General features: G+C 38.7%; 1 long non-coding RNA gene across 1 annotated transcript in view; it reads left to right on the top strand.

Annotated features, from left to right (window-relative positions):
* Positions 1-19701: 19701 nt before the first annotated feature.
* Positions 19702-22582, top strand: part of LOC130543344 (uncharacterized) — a 170970-nt gene continuing 168089 nt past the window's right edge. The window contains exon 1 of the long non-coding RNA XR_008958639.1: positions 19702-19932. This is a non-coding gene — a long non-coding RNA (uncharacterized LOC130543344). The remainder of the gene's footprint in view (positions 19933-22582) is intronic.

Genomic DNA, 22582 nt, shown 5'->3' on the forward strand with positions numbered 1-22582 from the left:
ATAGAACTTACTTTAAAAAAAAAAAAAAAAAAAAGGAGGGACGTGGGCAGGAGCAGTGAGCTTGTGAACTACGGTTTCAAGCAGAGGGGTAGGAGTAGGAATGAAATGTGAATCATCAGGCTACGACAGAAGGAAATGTGAGTCCAAACACAGCTGTTGGCTCAAAGACTCCCGCAGGAATATAGCAGTTATTGTGTCGGGATGGGATGAAAAGAGAATGTCCCCTTCTCCCTCACCTCTGCCAGCCCTAAAAGTTACGGAGTGTAAAGTGTGAGATCCCTTGTAAATACTGTTTTAAAAGTCTCACCAACTCTAGAAAGTTCAAAAACCAGGGAAGTGCACTATAAATCTAAGATCTCAAGGGGAAAGTATATTTTTATGAGTCCATGTTTATTGAATACTTGCTGAGTACAGTATAGCATGCCCATTTTAACCTCTGCCCAAATGCTTCCTGTTTTTGACTTGCTTAACTTCATTTTAATTCATCCCATGCCTTGCCCTTAGAATGAAGCCTTAACACTTCATAGTTGTTGTCCATCAGCATCCTCCTCTTTCTTTACCAGTACTTCTCCAAATCTGCACAAAAAGATATGACTGCACCATGCAATCTAATCTTATCGTAACTCTTGTAAGTTTTCTTCTGTAGCCACTTGCTTACTCTGAAAAATTTCCCATGGTTGTCTCACCTTCAAGCCTTTGCTTTGTAAGGTGTCTTCATTTCAGCTACCTCAAGATCTGGCCACATTGAGCCAGGCCTCTGAAGTTTGGGTCAGGTCACCCTTCACTAGCTTTCCTGAGCTCTCCAGCTCACACAGACGGCCCTGTTCTCTAAATCTGGGGCTTCCATGCTGCCCTCTGAGACAGCTGTATGTGTCCTCCCTGGTTACTGGAGGCTTTCTCAAGTATTTTCCAGTCCCTTTGGCTGTGGATTCCATCATATTCATCACAAAGTTTTGTTCATTTTTATGGAATTCTTACATGTTGTATGGCAACATCTGTGCTGACAGTGTGTGTGTGTGTGTGTGTGCACGTGCGCGTGCACGTGAGCGTGCACACGTACACACAATGGGAGAGGGAAGAGAAGTTTCCTTTTTTCTTTTCTTTCATTCCAAAGCACATTTGTTTATTCATTCTTTCCTCCACTCTTGGCAGAAACATCAGTGAACAACCACTACCAATCCCCTTGCCACATCTGGGGCTAGAATGGGCAGACACCCTACAGTCTTGCACCATCTCTCTGTGCTGCTCATCTGCTTGCATAACTTTGGCTCAGAAACCGGGTGAGCACAGCTGGCTCAGTGGTTGCCTGAGGTCAGTAGAATGATCTACATACTCAGTCAGTGTCAGGCATTCTACGATGGGCTGGGGCAGAGGAAGAATTTCTAGTTAGGGAAACATAAGATGATAATTCAAAATCCTTCTGTATTTAATGAGGCAGAATCCATTCAAACACCGTGTCATCTAGTTTATGGTATCAATTTCATGTATTCACTCATTATTTATTTATTAATTCACCTGTCATATATTAAGATCTGTTCTGTGGGAATAAATTTAGTAGGGAGGCGTAGCTGTTATCTATTGCCCTAATAATGCTGCATAGCAAATAACCAGACTTCAGTAGCATACAACAACACACATTTATTTAATTCATGAGTCTGAATCAAATGGGTAGTTTTTCTTGTCTAAGACAGGCTTGACTGATGTTAGCTAAGCTTGCTCATTCATCTGTTATCAGCTGGCAGTTCCATAGACGATTGGCAAGTCTGGGAGGGCTTTGGCTAGGACAAATGAGACTACTTGGATTTCTCTCATGCGGTCTCTTATCTTCTGGCAGCTCACCCTAGCTTTGATCACATGATGGTGAGGATGTCAGACATCAAGGGGATTGAATAAGACCTCTTGAGACATAGCCTCAGAACTGGCACAAAATCATTTTTATCATGTTCTGTTGGCCAAAAGTAAGTCTAAAATACAGCTCAGATTCGAAGTAGGGGTGGAGCCTATGGGGAATAAACTCAATCTCTTTAAGGGAAGAGCTGCACAGTCATATGTGAAGGATGTGGGTTCAGAGAAGTCATTGGGGCCACCCACATAGCCAGTCTACCGCAAGGAGACAGGCAGACTTCACAGAATATAACGTGATAAGGACTACAAAAGGAGCATGTGTACAGTGGAAAAAATATTTTTTTTTTACAATGTTCTACATTCATTAGATTGTTTTTAAAAGAACAAGAGGAAGAAGAGTGTAGGAAAGAGGCCAGTTTCAGCTCTTCTTTTCCTCCCCTTTTCCATAATATATACAAAGACACTTACTGTGGGAGATCTCAGTGGTGTTCAAGACTTGCCTGGGGCAGCCACTCCACAGACATGTACTGAGCAGTTTGGAAGTCAGATCCTGCCTGCCGAGGTAGCGTGAATCCCTGTATTGTTTCTCCAGCGAAGAAGATGCTATTTGGAAGCTAAGCTCTTATTGAAAACCTCAGGTACTTTCCTGGGTCTTCAGGGAAGGCTTTTCTGAGTTACTTTTTGTTTTTGGAGCCCCTATCAGATGCTAAGCTTCATTTCAGTTTCTCATTCTGCATTTGTCACTTGGTCTCATTAGATTTCTGGGTCTCACTTGTCTGTCTGATTTAGACTCCTGTCAACTCCCAAGGCAGAGATGGTTGCCTGCTATATTTTACAGAACTTAGGAAATGTTAGCTATGGATTGAAATCAATGAATCTTATACTTACTTATCCTGCAACCCGAACTTTCTGCATTATACCAATAACCTCTCAAAAAGTCAATTGCTATTTACCTTCGGGTGTTGTTACAGGAAAAGAGCCAGTTAGTACCTCTCCACTGCAGTCCCTGTGGACATCCCTATAGCCCTCAGCACTGGAAAATGAAGAAGCGAGGGGAGCAATTGCATGGTTGAGGGAACTAGCTAACCTCAAAGAGGTGTTTGAAACTCTTAGGTTACAATCTGCTTGTCCCGTTTTGAACTTCTAACACTATCTTATTTTCAGAAGAAATAAATTGAAGAGGATTAGAACTTTCTGGCTCTCAGGGTATCATGTCCTGGAATGGTGCAACAGCAGCATTTTCTCTAGAAATATTTAAAAATAAGGTAGATGAAGGTGGTCTGGGTGGCTCAGTCGGTTAAGCGTTTGCCTTTGGCTCAGGTCATGATCCCGGGTCCTGGCGTCAGACTCCCTGCTTGGTGGTGAGTCTGCTTTTCCCTCTCCCCTGCCTGCCACTCCCCTGCTTGTGCTCTCTCTCTGTCAAATAAATAAATAAAATCTTTAAAAAAAGATTAAAATAAAATAAATAAGGTAGATGAACTCATATTTGCTAGACTAGATGAGTTCTGTGATACCATGTATCAGAAAATATTTTTTGAGATTATCAATTTTCCTTTCTTCCTTGCTTTTGACACACTCATCTTAACTAAAGTCCACTTAACAAAGGGTGTGCGTGAATTTGTGTACATACGTACATAGGACTCTCAGAGTAAGAAACAAAGCTAAAATTTATTCTGAAAACCTCTGGTTGAAACCATTTATTTTACAGGCGAGTAAACAGAATCAGATAATAGAAAAAACATTTTGCACAATATCTAGCCAGTTGCCAGCTGTGTGAGAGGTGGCCTGACCCTCAGTGCATTCGCACTGCACAGTTTATAGAAACTTGCTCTTATACATGGGATGGCTTACAAGTGGTGGAGTCATCATCCAGAAGCTTGCACTGTAGTGTTCTCTTGTTGTTAAAGAAAGACGGCACTTTACTTTGAGAAAGACCTACACTCTGCTCGTGGAAGCCGGCATCGGAAGGGGTGCACCTTGTGAGTTACCCTGAGGCAGTTATCTGAGGTGGAAGGAGGGTTATCTCTTGTACTGTAGTTTGTTGGAAGCTATGCTATGTCCCAGCCAAGTGCACAGAGGCACATGACATTGAGGCAGAGCCAACGGAAGGCGGAGGCACAGCTTGTGTTATATATGTGTATCTATAATTTAGACCATGAGTAGCTCTGCACAGTCCAAACACATTTCCACCTTTACTACGGTGGCCATGCTTCCCAGTTTGCCTGGGGTAATTGTTTGATCCCTGTTGTCCTGGCATGATCAAGTTTCGCTTTAAAAGGTGTCCCTGGTTAGACAATACATTATTCAGCCACCCTCACTCTCAATGTAGTGTAAATGACACTATATCTTTATGTCACCTAGGGTTTTCCTTCTCCAAAATTCCTATACTTATGTAATAGAAGTATGATTTAGAAGTCCAAAACCTCAAAAAACTTATCGTCCATTGCAAACAGGAAGTGAGGCAGGATTTGGTGGGTGTGATGGAGATAATGAAACAGAGAGTCTTGAAAAGGGAAATCCTGAGGCCACCAAAGGCAAACTCCTTCCACCTTCCACTGGTGCCTGCGCCAATGTTTGGCATGAGACTAGTCACCTTGCAGGTGGTGCGAGGCCAACGGAAGGTTTGTTGCTCAACTGCTTTAATGAAGAGACAAATGCTTCCTCATTCTCTATGCTGAAAGAGCCAATACAAATTTCAAAACACTACCAAGGCCTCAGGAACTTTTTTCTTTTCTCCTAAAAAAAAAAAAAAAGGGTTAATGTTTTGATTGCTTAGAATCTTACCCTTTTAAAATAATGTAATATGTATTCAAAATTCCCATCTCCAACCTTATCTTTCCTTTACAATTTCTGTTGAAGAACTTGTGTAGGGTGACCTGTAGAGTTTCTTACATTTACTTTGGTTAACATGTACTTCTGTCTTGTGTATCTTTTGTAATTTGGCAGCTGGGTCCCAAAACCTGATCAGACTATAGGTGGTGTTGCTGTCTTTCATCAAGGCAAATACTGTCTAGATGGTCATTTTGTGATGTTAGCATTCATTCACGATCATTGCCTAATTCAGAGGTCAGCATACCTCTGTGAGCCAAATCGGGTCCAACGCCTGCTTCTGTAAGTAGGATATCAGAATGCAGCCGTGGGCATTTGTATATATGTTGTCCGTGGCTGCTTTTTCTCTACTAACAGAATTGAGTCCTTGTGATTGTGGCCAAGGGCCCTGCAAAGCCTACAATATTTATTATCAACCTCTTTACAGAACAGCTTGCTGATCCCTGGACTAATTCATTCATTAGTCTAATTCATTCATTAGTGGTTTCAAAGTGGCGATAATGCTATTCTGTGTGTGTGTGTGTGTGTGTGTGTGCGCGCGCGTGATCTTTTAAAAACACAAAATACCTCCAGAATTCACACTGATACTTCCAATTCTAGTATAGGATGACAGGATTTTTTACTTAAACTCTTTTATATTTTTATATCCTTTTTTAAACATCAAGAACTCTGGTTCTCAAAAACACAGGGATGATTGGATTTTTTTCACCTGGGAATGTGTCTTTATTTTTTTTTAATTGAGGTATAATCGACATGCAACGTTGTATTAATTTCAGATGTACAATGTAACGATTTAATACTTGTATATAGTAGTGCAAAATGATCACCATAAAAAGCCTAGTTAACATCTATCACCACACAGAGAATTTTTTTATAACTTTTGAGACTGACTCCCTTAGCAACTTTGAAATTTGCTATACAGTAGTATTAACTATAGTTGCCACACTGTACATTACATCCCCATGACTTGTTTATTTTATAATTGAAAGTTTGTACCTTTTGACTCCCTTTACCCATTTTGCTCATCCCCCATCCAGCCCCCTCTGGCAGTCACCAATCTGTTCTCTGTAATTATCAGCTTTTATTTTTTAAGATATTTTTTGAGGAATGATTAAATTTTAACATTTCATAATTACTCATCTACTTAATCCAATATTATATTATAGTTTAGTAATTACTTTTAATAATAATTTATTAATAAATTAATGTACTAGATATATAATAGAAAAAAATCAATAATAAATAGTTGGTGATTAATAATAATAAATCTATCACCAACAAATATGATTACGAAAAACAAAATGACAACATTCGTTTATATAGTATCTACATTCTTGTAACATACTTTATTCTCTACCTTTTGAGTTTGACTGTGTCCTTACTGGTTTTCTGCCTGCTGGACCTGTCCATTTCTGATGGAGGGTGTTGAATTCTCCAACTATAATAGCGGATTCATCTACTTCTGCTCCTTGCACTTCTATCAGTTGTTGCCTCATATATTTTGACATTCTGTTGTTTGTTGTGTACACTTTGAGGGTTGTTGTGTCTTTTTGGAGAATTGATGCCTTTATCATTACGTAATGCCCATTTTTTCCCTGATTAACTTTGCTTTCTTTGAAGTCTGCATTATTTGAAATTAATAGAGCTGCTTTTGCCATTTTTTTAAATTGGTTTTAGCATGGTTTATTTTTCTCCATCCATTCACTTTAATCTGTATGAGTTTTCGAAGAGGCACCTTATGGGCACCATATAATTGGGTCTTGTATTTTGGTCTACTCTTACTCTGACAATCTCTGTTGATTGAAAAATTGGTGTATTTAGACCACCGACATTTAAAGTGACTATATATTGTTGGATTAATATCGACCATATTTGTTACTGTTCTTGTAGTTGCCCCTGTTCTTTGTTCTTATTTTTGTCTTCCTCTCCTTTTCTGACTTCTGTGATTTCAATTGAGCATATTATATGATTCCATTTTTTTTCTCATTGCTTAGCTTATCAACTATACTTTTTTAAAAAAGGCTTTTTAGTGGTTGTCCTAGCATTTGCAGTATACATTTACAACTAATCCAAGTCCATTTTCAAATACCACTGTACTGCTTCATGGGCACTGCAACAACTTTCTAATTACAATTAGAAAAATTCCATCTCTTTTATCATTGCTATTGTCCATTTCACTTACATGTAAGTTTGTATACATACATAGTCAAATACATTTTTGTTATTACTATTTTTTTAAAAGATTTATTTATTCATTTAAAAGGGGGTGTTAGGGGGCGCCTGGGTGGCACAGCAGTTAAGCGTCTGCCTTCAGCTCAGGGCGTGATGCCGGCGTTGTGGGATCGAGCCCCACATCAGGCTCCTCCGCTATGAGCCTGCTTCTTCCTCTCCCACTCCCTCTGCTTGTGTTCCCTCTCTCACTGGCTGTCTTTATCTCTGTCAAATAAATAAAATATTAAAAAAAATAAAAATAAAATAAAAAATAAAAGGGGGTGTTAGGGCAGAAGGAGAGAAAGAGAAAATCCTCAAGCAGACTCCTGGCTGAGTGCAGAGCCTGAAATAGAGCTCGATTTCAGGACCCTGAGATCATGACCTGAGCGGAAACCAAGAGGCAGATGCTTAATGAACTGAGCCACCCTGGTGCCCCTGCTATTACTATTTTATCCGTTAGATCAATTGAGAACAAGCAAAATAAAAGTTTTTATTCTACCTTGACTTATTCCTTCTCTGATGTTTTTCCTTTCTTTATGTAGACTCAAGTTTCCGACCTATATCATTTTCCTTCTCTCTGAAGAACTTCTAACATTTACTGCAAGGCAGGTCTATTGGCTACAGTATTTTTGTTCATCTGAGAAAGTCTCTATTTTTCCCTCTTTTGAAAGGTAAAGTCACAGGGTACAGAATTCCAGGTTTGTGTTTTTTGTTTCTCTTGACACTTTAAATATTTCACTCCACTTTCTTCTTCCTTGCCTGGTTTCTAAGAAAACATATCTTTGCTCCTCTACAGGTAAGATATTTTTTTCCCTCTGGCTTCCATCAGGATTATTTCTTTCTCCTTTCTCCTCCTCCTCCACCTCCCCTCCTTTTCCATCTCCCTCCTCCTCTTCCACTGAAGCAATATTGACATAAAGTGTTATATTAATTTCAGGTGTACAACACAGTGATTCAACAGCTCTCTAATTGGTGCTCACCACGACGAGTGTGGTCACCATCTGAGGATTATTTCTTTACCTTTGTTTTTTTTTACTCTTTGAATATAACATGGGGGGCATTCATCCTCCTTTGAGTTCTCAGAGCTTTCTGGATCTGTGGTTTGGTGTCTGACTTCAATCTAGGGGAAATTCTCAGCCACAGTTCATTCTTGCTCTTTTTCCTCTCCTTCTGGTATTTCCATTAAGTGTCTGTTACACCTTCTGTAGTTCTCCCACATTTCTTGGCTATTCTGTTCCATTTTTCTCAGTCTTTTTTTTTCTCCTTGCGTTTCTATTTTTGAAAGTTCTATTGAGATACCCTCAAGCTCAGAAATTCTTTCCTCAGCCATGTCCAGTTTGCTAATGGGCCTAATGAAGACATTCTTCATTTCTGTTATAGTATTTTTTATCTCTAGCATTTCTTTCTGATTCTTTCTTAGAACGTCATCTCTCTGCTTACAGTGTCTGTCCACTTTATTCATTAGAGCCCTGAGCATATTAATTATAGTTGTTTTAAATTCTTGGTCTGATAGTTCCAACATGCCTGCCAGGTGGGTCTGGTTGTGATGCTTGTTCTGTCTCTTTAAACTGTGTTTATTTTCCTTTTAATATGCCTTATAATTCTTTGTTGATAGCCATCCATGATACACTGGGTAAAAGGAACTGTTGTAAATAGGCCTTTACTAATGTGGTGGTTACGTGTGGGGGAAGGGGCAGTGCTCTATAGTCCTATGATTAGGTCTTAGTCTTTTTTGAGCCTGTGCCTCTGAAATGTAAACTTCCCATGTGCTTCTCAGTTTTTTTCTCCCTTTTGGGTGGGACAGGATGGCTAGAGGCTTTGATGAAGCCCCAATAGTTTAGGCTCTGGTCAAATAGCTTCTTCTGAGGACAGACCATTTTAGGAACCAAATGCTCTGGACTATTTCAAAATGGTTCCTTTTACCTTCCTCCTGCTAGAAGCACAAGGGGATTTTTCTCTGATATTCATGGTAAGAACCTGGTTGAGCTCCTAGAGGTAAAACTCATAATAGTATGGTGGCCTCTCCTGACTGGAAACCCCTAAATTTTTTTTTAAAGATTTTATTTATTTATTTGTCAGAGAGAGCACAAGCAGGGGGAGCAGCACAGCAGGCAGAGGGAGAAGCAGGCCCTTTGCTGAGCAAGGAGCCCAGTGTAGCACTCCATCCCAGGACCTTGGGGTCATAACCTGAGCCAAAGGCAGTCACTTAACTGACTGAGCCACCCAGGCATCCCACCCCTGAAGTTTTTAACTCTCAGATTGTCCACTCTGAACCCCCAGTAAATTCATCAGTTGCAGTTCAGGGTTCCTACCTGGTACTTGTTCCCACAGAGGCTCCTGCTTGGGGCTTTCTATTCTGGTAAGTGTGACTCTCTGTAGCTCCCATTTTATACTTCGGTTTCGGGGATAGCAGTTTTCCCTGTGACATCACTTCTTTGATGGATATAAGAAGAGTTGTTTGCTTTTCACTTAGTTCAGTATTCACTTGTTGCTAGGACAGAGTGATGACTTGCAAGCTCCTTACATGCTCGACTGGGAACCAGAAGTCTATTCCTTATATTTTAACCCTCACTTAGTCTTAATCTCTAAGTAATCTCTAAGTAATAATCATCACAATTATACTCTACTAATTTTGGTTGTCTTAATATTTTTCTCTGAGATTTCTCAGAATGAGCATGAAAGGCCAATATCTTCTTAGTTCTTGCATATTGATAGTGGTTTGTATCTTTTATTTTGAAAATTAAATTTTGCTACTTAAAAATTCTTGGATTACATCTTCTTTAGTATCTTAAATATGTTTTGCCATTTTATTCAGGAATATCACATTGCTGACAAAAAGTTTAATAGTAACTCTGGCTGGCAGACCTTAGGTCATCTCCAATACCAATAATTTTTTCTCCTGTTATCTGTGTCTTTATTTAATCCCTTCTCTTGAGTGTGGATGGACCCTGTGACCTTCTTCTAATCAATGGAATATGGCAGAAGTGATAAGATGAGGTTGCATTAAATAAGATGCATCTTTGACAGACTGAGGGAAGAGTCTTTTTTTTTTTTTTAAGATTTTATTTATTTGAGAGAGAGTAAGCACAAGTGGGGGGGGGGAGGGGGAGAGGGAGAGGTAGAAACAGACTTCCTAGGATGCAGGGCTTGGTCCCAGGATCTGGAGATCATGACCCATGCTGAAGGCAGATGCCCAGCCAGCTGAGCCACCCAAGTGCCCCGAGTCTTTTTTTGTTTTTGTTTTTGGCTTTGAAGAAGTACGTTTTCATGTTTTGAGAGGGCCTACAGAGTGGGCCACATGGCAAGAAACTGTAGGCAGTCTCTAGGAGCTGAGAAAGATGCTTGCCCAATAGCCAGCAAGAAAGCAAGGATTTCAGGTGTACAACCTCCTGGAATTAAATTCTGCTAACAACCCGAGTAAGTTTGAGAGCATTTTTTTCTGCCAGTCAAGCCTCCGGTTTAGAACACAGCTTGGTCCCTGCCTTGATTGCAACTCTGTGAGACCCTGTGTAGAGGACTAAGGTCTTTCTGAGGAACCCACTATAGCCTTGATCAAAAGCTTCTGAAGCAGGTGTGGTTTGATCTGGCAGGCCGTTTACTTTTGTTTGGTTGATGTGACAGCTTTCAACTTGTCCAGAACATGGACTAGATTTAGCCTATCTGCTACCTGCTTCAAAGATATCAGTGTTGCTCTGTCTTCTCTTAGTAAAGATTGGCCCAGTTAGAGGCAGGCCAATTATTCATTTGATTTGCAGTGAAAGTCACTAACAACTTAGTGGAAAGTTAAGCTTTTGCAAAATTAAGTTCTGTTACATGCACAAACTTCATGATTACCATATAAACAAGTAAAGAATCCAGTTAGGTTGGATCTAGTCAAGATGTTTAGTGGACTTTAGTAGGTAACAAATTACCTGGAAAATTCTGTCTACATTTCATTATGTGCATGTTCACCATACTGCTTATGACACTAACTCATAATTAAATCTTAAAGTTTAGAGTGTGTAGTAGAACCACAGTTCAAACGGTGAGACACTGGTGTTGTGCAGGCTGCCTTTTATTCAGTTCTGAGATTCTGTGGGATCTTAGTAGTGCAAAGGTCCTCTGAGTGTGAGACCTCATTCAGTTAAATTCATTCCTTCACTTACTTATTCAATATATATTTATCAAGTGTACAGTAGACAATGAGTGAGCTATTTAAAGGTAAGGTGGAGATTTGGGGGATATTATTGATGATGGACTCTGAAGACGAGAGGGCTTCTGAATTGGGGAGGGTAGGAGATAGGATTATATTCAGCGAAATACAGAATTGTGTGGAGATGAGGCTAGATGATAAGGAATGACCTAGAAATCTTGAGCGACTTGTGAATAGTGCCATAAACTTGGAAAAGGTGCGAGATGGGATTAGTCCTGATTGGTCCTTAGGCATATTATAGGGGTAGAGGGATGTTGTGAAGGATAGGAGGGCTCCACCAAGAGGCCCGTTTTCACTCCTTAAATCTCTCAAGTGAAAGCTCTCAAAACACCTTCTTTGGACTAACACAAGTATACCTTTTTTAAGGATTGAAGAAATTTTTAGACTTTAAGAGATCTTGTTTAATCCTTCTTTACTATTCAAGTTAGGAAACTGAGACCCAGGGTCATTATTTTCTCAATTTCACTGGAAAAGTTAGGGTGAGAACCAAGTACAATAATCAGGGGCCCAGTCCTCTTTCCACTATATCAAACAGATAAATAGATGAAATAGAGGGTCATCCATGCAGAAGGATTAGAGGGTGTTTATTGCCTCAGGGGCAGTAAGCGTTCTCTAATGAGATGATAGAAATAAAAAACTCCTTTCCTCAGGCCTACTGAAGTCCTGACTTTAGCATTTATAGGGAGAGGAGAGGTGAGGAAGCTTGACATACCCAATTAGGCAAAGGAGATCAAAGGATGCAGGCTCAGTAAAAACCTAAGCAGAGAGGCAGAGAAAGGCAGAGGATGCCTGCTTACCCCATCCATCCCCAAGGCCATTTTCCTCCTGGGCTCTCTCCTATATTCAAATCTCTGTCCCAACATCCACTGGCTAGAAAGCATTGCAATTTGCATTGCAGGGAGAAGTTAATGTCAAGTACTTATTCTTCTAATAAGGCAGTGAGAACAGTAGAGCTCTAAAACTTTAGCCTTGGAGAATTCTGATTTAGTGGCTTGGGGAAGGTGTACGACAAAGATATGTCTGCCTAAGTATACTTTTACTCCCATAGTCATTATTTTGTGTAGAATCCTTTAAGAAAATTGCCTGCCTCCTCCATGCCCAATTTCCAGAAGTTTGACAGAGATGAATTGAATATTACTTGAAATGATTTTTTTAAAAACAAAATGAAATCTGGTCAACTGAAACTGAACTAAAGGAAAAAATGCTCAAGGAAAATTGTTCCTCTTCAATAAACATCTAATGACACATCTCCAGTCTCATTAATCACCACAAAAAAAAATCAATAATTCATTTTATTTTTAAGTTTGCATCCATTTCAAATCTCAACAGTGTCTTGATCATTTAAAATTATTTCATTTAATTGAGACTAATTTTTAATAAGCTTCTCAAGTGTTCCTGACAGGTTCCTGAATCAGTCAATAACCTTATAAATTTTTATTGTTAAATTTGATAAAGGTAATTTTTCTGTGCCTCTGATGATAATACGTTTGCAATAAAAAAGGCATATAAAGTTAAATAACAATAAAAATTGGTTTGAGGTACTTTTGATATTTGTGTGCAACTGTAACAGACACTGTCCATGCCCCCACGTCCTATGGTACCTCTATTTCAGTACGCTCAGCTGGCTTCCATCTGCCAGTATCAGCTTTCATGTGGCTGAGGGCTTTCTCCAGCACCACAGAAGCCAGCTCCAGCATGTGCATGACAGGCCAGAGTTACCATTGCAGGAGAATGAATACCTCCCACCTCCAGGAGTAAACCACAAGTAGCGACTCGGGAGTCCCAGTGTAAACCTCCCAGTTCCCATGTCTCAAGGGTGGGAGAGTTTTGAGGCCAATGTTTTACATCATTTCCCAGAGTTAAACTCTAGTCACTGTGGAAAGTTATCCATTATCTCGCCCCCCCCCCCCCAAGAAGAAGTTTTGTGTATGTCAGAGATATTTTTTTTCCTGCGGAAATACTTCAAAAGGGATCCCATTGTATATTCTCTTTTCCAACTTGAATTGTCCATCATGGTTCCGTGGAATATGTACAAAGTTATAAAACTTGCTACTCCTTGAGAGCATGCATGAGAGGGGGGAGAGACGGAGGGAGAGGGAGGTAGAAAATCCTCAGATTCCCCACTGAATGTGGAGCCGGAGGTGGGCACCATCCCAGGACCTTGAGATCATGACCTGCGCAGAAATCAGGAGTCAGCCGCTAAACCGACTGAGCCACCCAGGTCACCCTAGTTCATTGCTGAGCTCATATGCTAACTCCATACCTAACTCAACGTTAAGTTCTAACCCCCAGTGCCTCAGAATGTGACCTTATTTGGAAATAGGATTATTGCAGATTAGTGAAGATGAGGTCATCAGGGTCGGTCCTACTCCAGTACGAATGGAGTCCCTATAAAAAGGGGAAATTTGGACACAGACAGATACACACGAAGTACACCATGTGAAAATGGAGGCAGAGATCGGGGTGCTATTTCTACAAGTCAGAGAATGACAGAGATTTCAAGTAAACCACTGGAAGCTGTGGTACTTTTTTCTGGCAGCCCCAGCAAACCCTCTCTCCTGCTGAGTTAGGTTTCTTCTAAAGAGGGCTACTTAAAATACATGTTAAAGGTGGAAATGTAGAGAAATGAAGACAGAATTTTAATTCATTATTTTTCTTACAATGCCCCTTCCTCTCTGTATCTTCTAAGTTACTGTGGTAGGAGTTGTTTTCTCTCAATACTGTCTTCGTCTTTCTCATCTTCTATTTTTACCACTTAGTCTCTGCTTCCAAGGATGTCACTTCAACCTCTACTACTCAGACCTAACACGTCGCTTTCTTTTTTTCCAGCCTGTATCCTTTTTCCCACCTAAGGAACCTCACTGTTTTCAGCATGCTACCTTTTTCCTTGTATATTCTATGGTAACTTTTTTGGACTCATTACATGGCATGCTTGTGACTGATTTTCATTTTCAGTCATCATCCTACCCACTTGCTTTCATTTATAATTTATTTCAAATCTTGTCCTTTTTTATTTATGTATGCAGACTTTGGTTTTCCCAAAAGCCCAATTTAAACATGCTATCCAGTCTTCCACTTATAACATTTCATGTAAATATTATTATTCTGAAATGTCTTTTCCTCCTGGACATAATTTCAAACTCTTACTCATTTGTTTTCTTTTTAAAGATTTTATTTATTTGTTTGAGAGAGAGATAGAGGGGTGGGGAGGGGCAGAGGGGGAGGGAGAGACAGAGAATCTCAAGCAGACTCCGTGCTGAGCGCAGAGACTGCCAAATTGTTAGTCTTGAAGCTACTTTAGTTCTTTCCTTTTTTACTATATGAAAACACAAAAAAGAACGGACATGAAATATTAGATGATTTTTTTGCCTCGGGAAAAAATCTCTCTGAGAATTTAATGATTTGGTCCTTTTGTTGAATTATACTATCTCAGTGTCTTAAGCCAATTTTAAGGTCTGCTCTGTTAATTGTATAACTTCTACAAGTTTTCAGATTAGTGATGATTTTAAATATTGGGACAACCAGATTAATACATGGATACTGACTGTCATGCAAAGTATAAAATGTAATTGAGACTTTGACAAGAGGAGAAAATACCAAAGGTTTTCATTTCTATTTCATAGCTCCAGTCAACAAACCATACATCTTTGAGGTGTAGACACCTTGTAGTATAACCAACACCAAAACAATAATTCAGTGTATTGAGTGCAGTTGGACCCTGAACAACCCGGGGGTTAGGGGCACCAACCCTTCGCACAGTCTAAAATCCACATATAACTTTTGACTCCTCCAAAACTTAACTACTAATAGCCAACTGTTGACCGGAAGCTTTACTGATAATATACATAGCCGATTAACCCATACTTTGTATGGTATATGTATTATATGCTGTATTCTTATAATAAAGTAAGCTAGAAGAAAATGTGATTAAGAAGGTCATAAGGTAGAGAAAATACATTTACACTGTACTGTATTTATTTAAAAAAAATGCTGTATATAAGTGGATCTGCACAGTTCAAACCTGTGTTGCTCAGGGGTCAACCGTAATGTGTAACATGGATGCCTCTGATTTCCAGTGAAAATGTGTGTGACAGTTTGATCAAGACCCAGTTGTCCTTTCCTAATTCATGTGCATGCTTAGCTGGTACACTTGGTAAGCATGAACGTGAACTAAAGAGTATAACAGTTGGATGTTCAATCAAAATGAGGATATTAAAATTCAGTGACAAAATATCCTATGTCCATTCATCAACATGCATATATTAAGTGGCTTCTGTGTTTCGTAGGAATGATGGGTTGAAAAAATAATAAGACGTTTCATCTTTCCTTAAGGGAGTTACAATTCACTTGGAAACTTATGACATATACAACATGTGCAACAATTATTGAGGAAGCAGAGGGCACATGACTGATTTTTTTTTCTGAGATCGTTCATAGAAGCATCATTTGATCTTTCAGAATGATGACATAAATTTATATGTACAAAATTCCTGTCTCAAATCACCCATTTAACTGACATAAGAAATGCATATGCCAATGATGGGTTAATCTTTTCTCCCTCCAATTTTATTGGAATAATTGGCAAATATAATTGTAAACATTTAAAGTATACAGTGTGATGATTTGATATACATATCACACTGTGGAATGATTGCCAAGATCAAAACAATAAACACATCTATTACCTCGCATAGTTAACTATTTGTGTGTACGCATGTGTGGTGGGAGTTCTTAAGATCTACTTTTGACACTTCTGAAGTATGCACGACTGTATTTTTAACTATAGCCACCATGCTATACATTAGATCCTCAGAACTTAATCTTCTTTTAACTGAAAGTTTGTACACTTTGACATACATCTTCCCATTTCCAGGGGTTTAATCTTTAGTATGTCTTCATTGGGTTATATCAGTGAATAATACCCCATAGAGCTTTGACAAACAACATTAGATTACAAGATAAAATTGAATATGATATATATTATAATACATGTAATATATATTTATAAAAATCTATATTATATAATATATGTACTATAACATATACATATAAGATGTAATATGTATTAAAATTTGGATAAAGAAACAATTTCAACATTAAGAGAGATTAAGATATTCCCCGTTCCTTTCTTCTGCTATTTTACAGATAGGGAAACTACACCAGAGCATAGCATTAGTGAGATGGTTTTGTGTATATGTGGGTGGGGTGCAGGAGGAAGAGAAAAGGGGGAATAGTCTAAATCCATATTCTTATTGATAGAAAAGATGGGGTTTAAGATAAGTGATGAGGTAGGGAGAGCAAGAAGTCAAGTTGGTGGCTGAGAAAAGTTCCCGTGAGAGGAAGTGAAAGCATCAGAGTCTGAATTCCCGTCCCCTATCTTCAAGTTCTGTGTTTTTCCCCATTGCATCACATTTCTGGAAATTCCTATCTACAAGGAGAATAAGGGAATTTAGGGACGACTTGAATTTTTCCCAGCTGTGATAAGAGCTAACTGTTCATAGAAAACCCAGAGTGCCATTCTTTTTTTGTGGTTTGATGTGATTGTGTGTGGCCAGTACATGGCTCAGAGACAGATATGTCTAAATGTGTTTGTTTCTGATGCTTCAAGTATTCTGCTTTAGTAACAAAAGAGGATTTCTTTGCGTTTGCTCAAAGGACGAATGCAGCCATCATGGTTTACAGGATTTTGCAGAGGTTTGTGAAATCTGTTGGAAAAGACTGTATTCATAACAACACCAACTGTGAAATAAGCATTGCAGTAATTTGTATGGAAAACTAGAATTTTGTCTATGTAAAATAGATATGAATCAAGTGCAAGAGCTAAAAGATTGAATAGAAATGAGGAAAATATTTCAGACTCAGATGTTTTGGAAGATTTTAAAAAGATTTTTGTTTTGTAGAAATCCAATTTTGTCACATTGCTGAAAATCAAGAGTATAATTAAGCTAATTAACATTCAAAATCTGATTGGAATAGAAGTCTTAACTCTGTTAAGAGAGATATAGATACAGATATTCCAGTTACGAGCTAATAATTAAAGATTATCAACTATTGATAAAAACATATTCTTGAAAGAACTCCACTTGGCCAAACTTCTTTCACTACATTTGAATTATTTTCTATACAAGAAAGTAGTAAAATTATACATCTTAAAGTACTTTATGTCAAACTATCCTTCCCTAATTGGTAGATGTCAGAAAGTTTTACATTAGTGATTAAAATATAACATGTGCATACTCCTAGACATGCATGGATGCACTCAACATTTTTGCATATTTTTTCTGGACACTGAGTGAGATGTTATAAGCTGGAAAAGAGAAGATTAAAGCAAATTAATGAGCTTATACGACTTGTTGAAGTTCCAGGTCAAGACAGTTTGTTGACCTAGTGCCCGTTTCGATAAGGGGCCCCCGCAGTATCTGCAGATGGGCTTGGCTCTGGGGCCTAGCAACCGTCCCTGCCACCCAAGATTGTGCAATGAGGCCCATGAGGGGTTGCCCTGAGGTTTCCAGCATCCCACAAGCGACGGCAAGGCAGCCATCCCCTCTAGCAGCTTGCTCGTGGCCACCCATGACTATTACCAGTGCCGCCAGGGTTCCACTTCTAGGAAGAGCCCCTGAGGAAGTACAGAGTATCCTGGGGAAGTCATCCTCATCACCCAGGTCTCTGCAAGGCCAATCTATGCCCCTTCTGGGCAAGCTTATATTTTGAGACGTCCACTCTCCCATTCATGGCTAGTGTTGGAGTCTCCAGAATGCTCAGAATCTTCTCGGGCCTCTTGGCCACGATCACCGGTGACTTGGCTCCAAAAGCCATGAGGAAGCAGTATGGTGGCCAGCCGGGCAAAGCCAACACTGGGCCCCAATCCTGCGTGGCCACCACTAGGCTTCAGGAGGCACTAGGCTCATCAGAGGCCCCCTCCCCTCAAACTTGGCAGTCTGCAGCAAACAGAAGCAGATGGGTTCTTTTATATCAAAACAGCAAAAACACCAAAAGGGAAGTTGAGAGAATCCCGATCTGTACTATCCAAGCCGCACACAGGCCTTCCTGACACCCTGTAACTGTGTGCCTTGCATCAAGTACAAAATAAACTCCAAGCAGCCAGTTAAAAAAATAAATAAATAAAAAAATAAAAGTCTGTGGAAGACTCCTAAAACTTTTTTCTTTAGTCCAGGAAAATGCAGAGTATTTGCCACTTTTTTCTGAGAAATGAGTGCAACACGAACACCAGATTTGTATATACTGGTAGTCTTTGCTTTGTACGGTGGTGTGGGACCATAAAAATGATTGTGCAAGTTGAAATTGTGCAAAGTAATCTTAATAATCGGTGGGAAAAATTGTGATTGTTTCCTTATGGGATCTTTAACCGTTTTTTTCAAAAATTAAGAACTCTTTTACTATTGCTTTATGAGTATATGGGGAAATGGGAAAAATAGTAATTCTAATATATATTTAGTACACTGTAATTTAAAACATTACGTACATTATACAGAATCTCAGTTCGGTCATTTCAAATAAATACAGTTTGAATTTTAACAAAACATGTTTTAATCCTCTCTGTCTACCTCCCTTGCCCGTTATTGTTTACTAGCTTTGTCATTTAGAATCTTTTTATTTTTCTATCTAGTCTCTTAAGAATTCATTAGTAGTCATTACTCCTGCCTCATAGTACCAAGATGACAGATTCTATGCATGCCTGACCTTTGCATTACATCTTTTAGAAAGGATAGTAGTAGTGATAAGTCTCCGGTTTGGCACTGACTCTTTCCCATATATTTAGAAAAATATTCTGTTAGTTTGTCTTTGATGGTTAAAATTCTTCATAAACATTTTTTAATCTTTCCATCTCATGAAAGATCTAGACCAGATCAATCATGAGCCAGTGCTAGTAATGTTTAGGCTGACATTTATAATATGTTTTACAGAACAAATATTAATTCCTTTCACTTGAGAACTGTCAGGTTCTGTGTGTTTATAACTAATAAAATAAACGATTTGCTATATATTTTCTCTTTTCTATCCTGAAACTTTCTTATGAGAGTATGGATTTAATGACAGAATAAATATCTCATGAGATGATTATCTATGTGTCTTTCACTACATTGTGTGTTCCTTTTAGGGCATGGGCTACTCTTACTCATTTTTATTCCTAACAACGTGCCTGAAATAAACTTGCTCCTCCTTAAATACTCAAATAATTGAAGACGTCAATGAAAAATGTTTTAAATTTGGAATTAAGGTACTATTCCTGTTGAACATTCTTGCCTTTTTCAATTTTGGTAACATTATTTAAAGTTATATATTCCTTAGGAAACCAGGCTTAGTAGAAAGAACCATGGGCTTGGATTCAGAAAATATGAAATCAAAGCTTAGTCTTGCTATTTCCTTAAACTTTCTGAAATGGTTTTCTTAACTCTTAAATAGTGGTATAATACGTCTGACTGGGTTAGTGGGAAAAATAAATGAGATAACAAGAAAGGCTTTTGCACTATGTTAGTAGGCATGTAATAAATACTTTAACTAGAAACTTCTTTCTTTGATGTCCATTATCCATTTTTTAAGATGTAACAATGAAGATTTGTAGGTATTTAATTCTTCTCAGGAAAAATGATTTCTTTCTACATTAAGAAAATCTATCTTTCGACTTTTGAAGAACAGTGATAGGAATTTTTTTTCCATAGCATCAAATGATCTGGGAAGCTTTTGCTTCTGACAATGATGGACCAAGGTGCTAGTGGATGACTCCATTGCAGAAAACAACTACGAAACTTGGATATAATACAAAGCAATTACATGGAGACTGAACAGAAGCATTCTTGTATACATGCTCAGAGGAGGGAACTATGGGGTTTCTAGTAAGTTCCTTCTTTTCTTTCTTTTTTTTGGCATAGGACTAAGTTCAGTCTGTACCGCTCCTACAGTGGAGGCAAGAGCCGCGGTGGGAAAACAGCAGTTTTCTCGCCAAGGGAACCAGAAGACCGAAGCCAGGAAAATATGGCTGCTGGAGGGAGCAGGGGAATCCCAGAAAGGGAAGAGCCAGAGAAGGGATCCAAAAATTCTGTCTACCCACATATCTGACTTATATGGTCCATGCATTTATGTTCAACAGACTCAGAGCAACCCAGTACAGAGGACAAGTCTGAAGAGACAGTGGAGATGCTGCCCCCAAATTAGGATCTCGATGTAAACCCAGTGCAAATAATGACTGCTATGAGGAAAGAAGCAACATGGGTTGGGAAAAACAAACAAACAAAATACAAACAAAAAACCCAAAGTTCAGAATCTCCACAATGTAACACTGAAAATATCCAGCATAAAGTCCAACGTTATCTATGAAAAGCCAAGAAAATGGAACACATTTGCAAGAGAAAAAGAATCAAATGTGTCCAGTTCTGAGGTGAATCAGATTTTAGAACTAGCAGACAAAGATTTTCAAGGAGCTATTAAAACTATCCTTAATAAGGTAAAACTAAAATATGCTCACAGTGAATTAAGAGATATGAAATCTCACCCTAGAAATAGAAATGTTAAAAAAGAAAATTGCATAGGTACAATAAATCTTGGTTATTTTTCACGAAGACTAAATGCACATTTGGTAAGTCATCTAGCACGGTGCCTAGTATAGATTTCCTCTACTTCCCTCTTTTTTCAGACATCCAGTCATGATGATCATACGACAGTCGTTACTTTGGGTCCAACTTAGCCTGGGGATTAGAACATGAACATTTTTAGGGAACAGGGATGGCAATATTTTTCTTCTCCATTTCCTCTTCTAGAGATCTTGGTGGGAGGACACTAGTCTTCTATATCCCTTGATTGTTCTGTCATATTTTCATTGTCTTTGACATTTTGATTGTTTTGTGCCTTGTCCATTTTTTAAATTAAATTTTTATTTTAGAAAAAGATTTACACCAAAATGGTGAAAATATTATAGCAGTTCCCTATGCTCTGCACATTATTATTAATATTTTAAATAAATATGGTGTACTTGTTAACATTAATGAGCCAATATTGATATATTATCATTAACTAAAGTCCATACTTTATTTGGATTTCCCTGATTTTTCTGATTTTTTGCTAATGTCCTTTTTGTTGTTGTTGTTGTTGTTCCTGAGTCCTGTCCAGAATAACCAAATTACACTTAGTCATCATGCTTTCTTAAGCTCTTCTTGGCTATGACAGTTTTTCACACTTTCCTTGTTTTGAATGACCTTGAAAGTTTTGAGGAGTAATAGATATTTTGTAGAAGCACCTCAGTTGGGATGGGATTTACCAGATGTTTTTCTCATGATGAGACTGGAGTCATAGAATTTTGGGAAGAAGGCCCGTCACATCATATCAAGAATATGTACTACCAACATGACTTACCATTGTTGACGTTAACCTTGCTCATCCGGATGAGGTGGTTTTTGACAGGTTTTTCCACTTTAAGATTCCTCTTTCCCCCTCCTTCCGTACTGTCCTCTTATGTGCTGTCCCTACTTAAAGAGTGAGGAGTTCTGCTTCACCTTCTTGAGGGTGAAGTTTCTGCCTAAGTTATCTGGAATTTTTCTGCAAGGGAGTTTCTTTTCCCCTATTTATGTATTTACTCAATCATTTATTTCTATCTGTATGGCCTGATGGATATATATTTTATACTCTGTGTTATGATTCAATGTTACTTTATTTGGTTATGCAACGTTTTTCACCTTTGGCCATTTGGAGCCCTTTCGGTCAGCTCCTGTGTCCCTGTATCAATTCCCACCATTGTGGGGTTTTATTTGTTTGCTTGCTTGCTTTTTTTTTTTTTTTTTTTGAATGTTTCCTTCCTTTCTCGCACCATGTGATGCTACAAGCTTATCTTGTGTACTTCTTGCTCCAGACCTAGAATCAGCCACTCATCTAAAAAGCCGTGGTTCCTTTTATTGGAGAATGGTATGCGAAACCAAGATCTTTGCACTAAGTGTGCTCATTACTACTGGTGTGTTGTTGCTTCTTGGCCCTTTCAGCTGACAGAACAGGGGAATATGTGGTACATACTGATCACTATATATACACATATCTATACATATTTTTATAGGTAATCATCTGTATTTATATTAACTAAAGATGAGTTTATACTAATGTACCCAACTCTATTCCATCACCATCTGGATCATTCTAGCCTACTCCCCTCTCCTATCTGTAACCTCCTACTCCAACAGGGAGAAACCTGACTCCCACCAATACCATTTTTTTGAAATACTCAACATCTGTACTTCCTGTGTTTAGCAATTGCATCCATATTTTCCTCTGTAAATCACCCTTTTTGCACTCCTAGTGCACGTAGTTCAGTGGAGTTGAGCCAGCCCATTGGAGTGATGGCTGCATTCATTGACCCTGACTAACTAACACAACCATTCTCCTTGAGCTATGGCTGCTGGTTCTGTGAGAGACATGTGGCCCAGATCAGTCCAAGTTTTAGGACTTCTTCTGGAGTAAGTGGAAAGGAGAAATTTTCTTCCTGCTGACCTTACAGCTGTGATG

This window comes from Ursus arctos, unplaced genomic scaffold (genome assembly GCF_023065955.2).
Source record: "Ursus arctos isolate Adak ecotype North America unplaced genomic scaffold, UrsArc2.0 scaffold_11, whole genome shotgun sequence".
Classification (NCBI taxonomy): Eukaryota; Metazoa; Chordata; class Mammalia; order Carnivora; family Ursidae; genus Ursus; species Ursus arctos.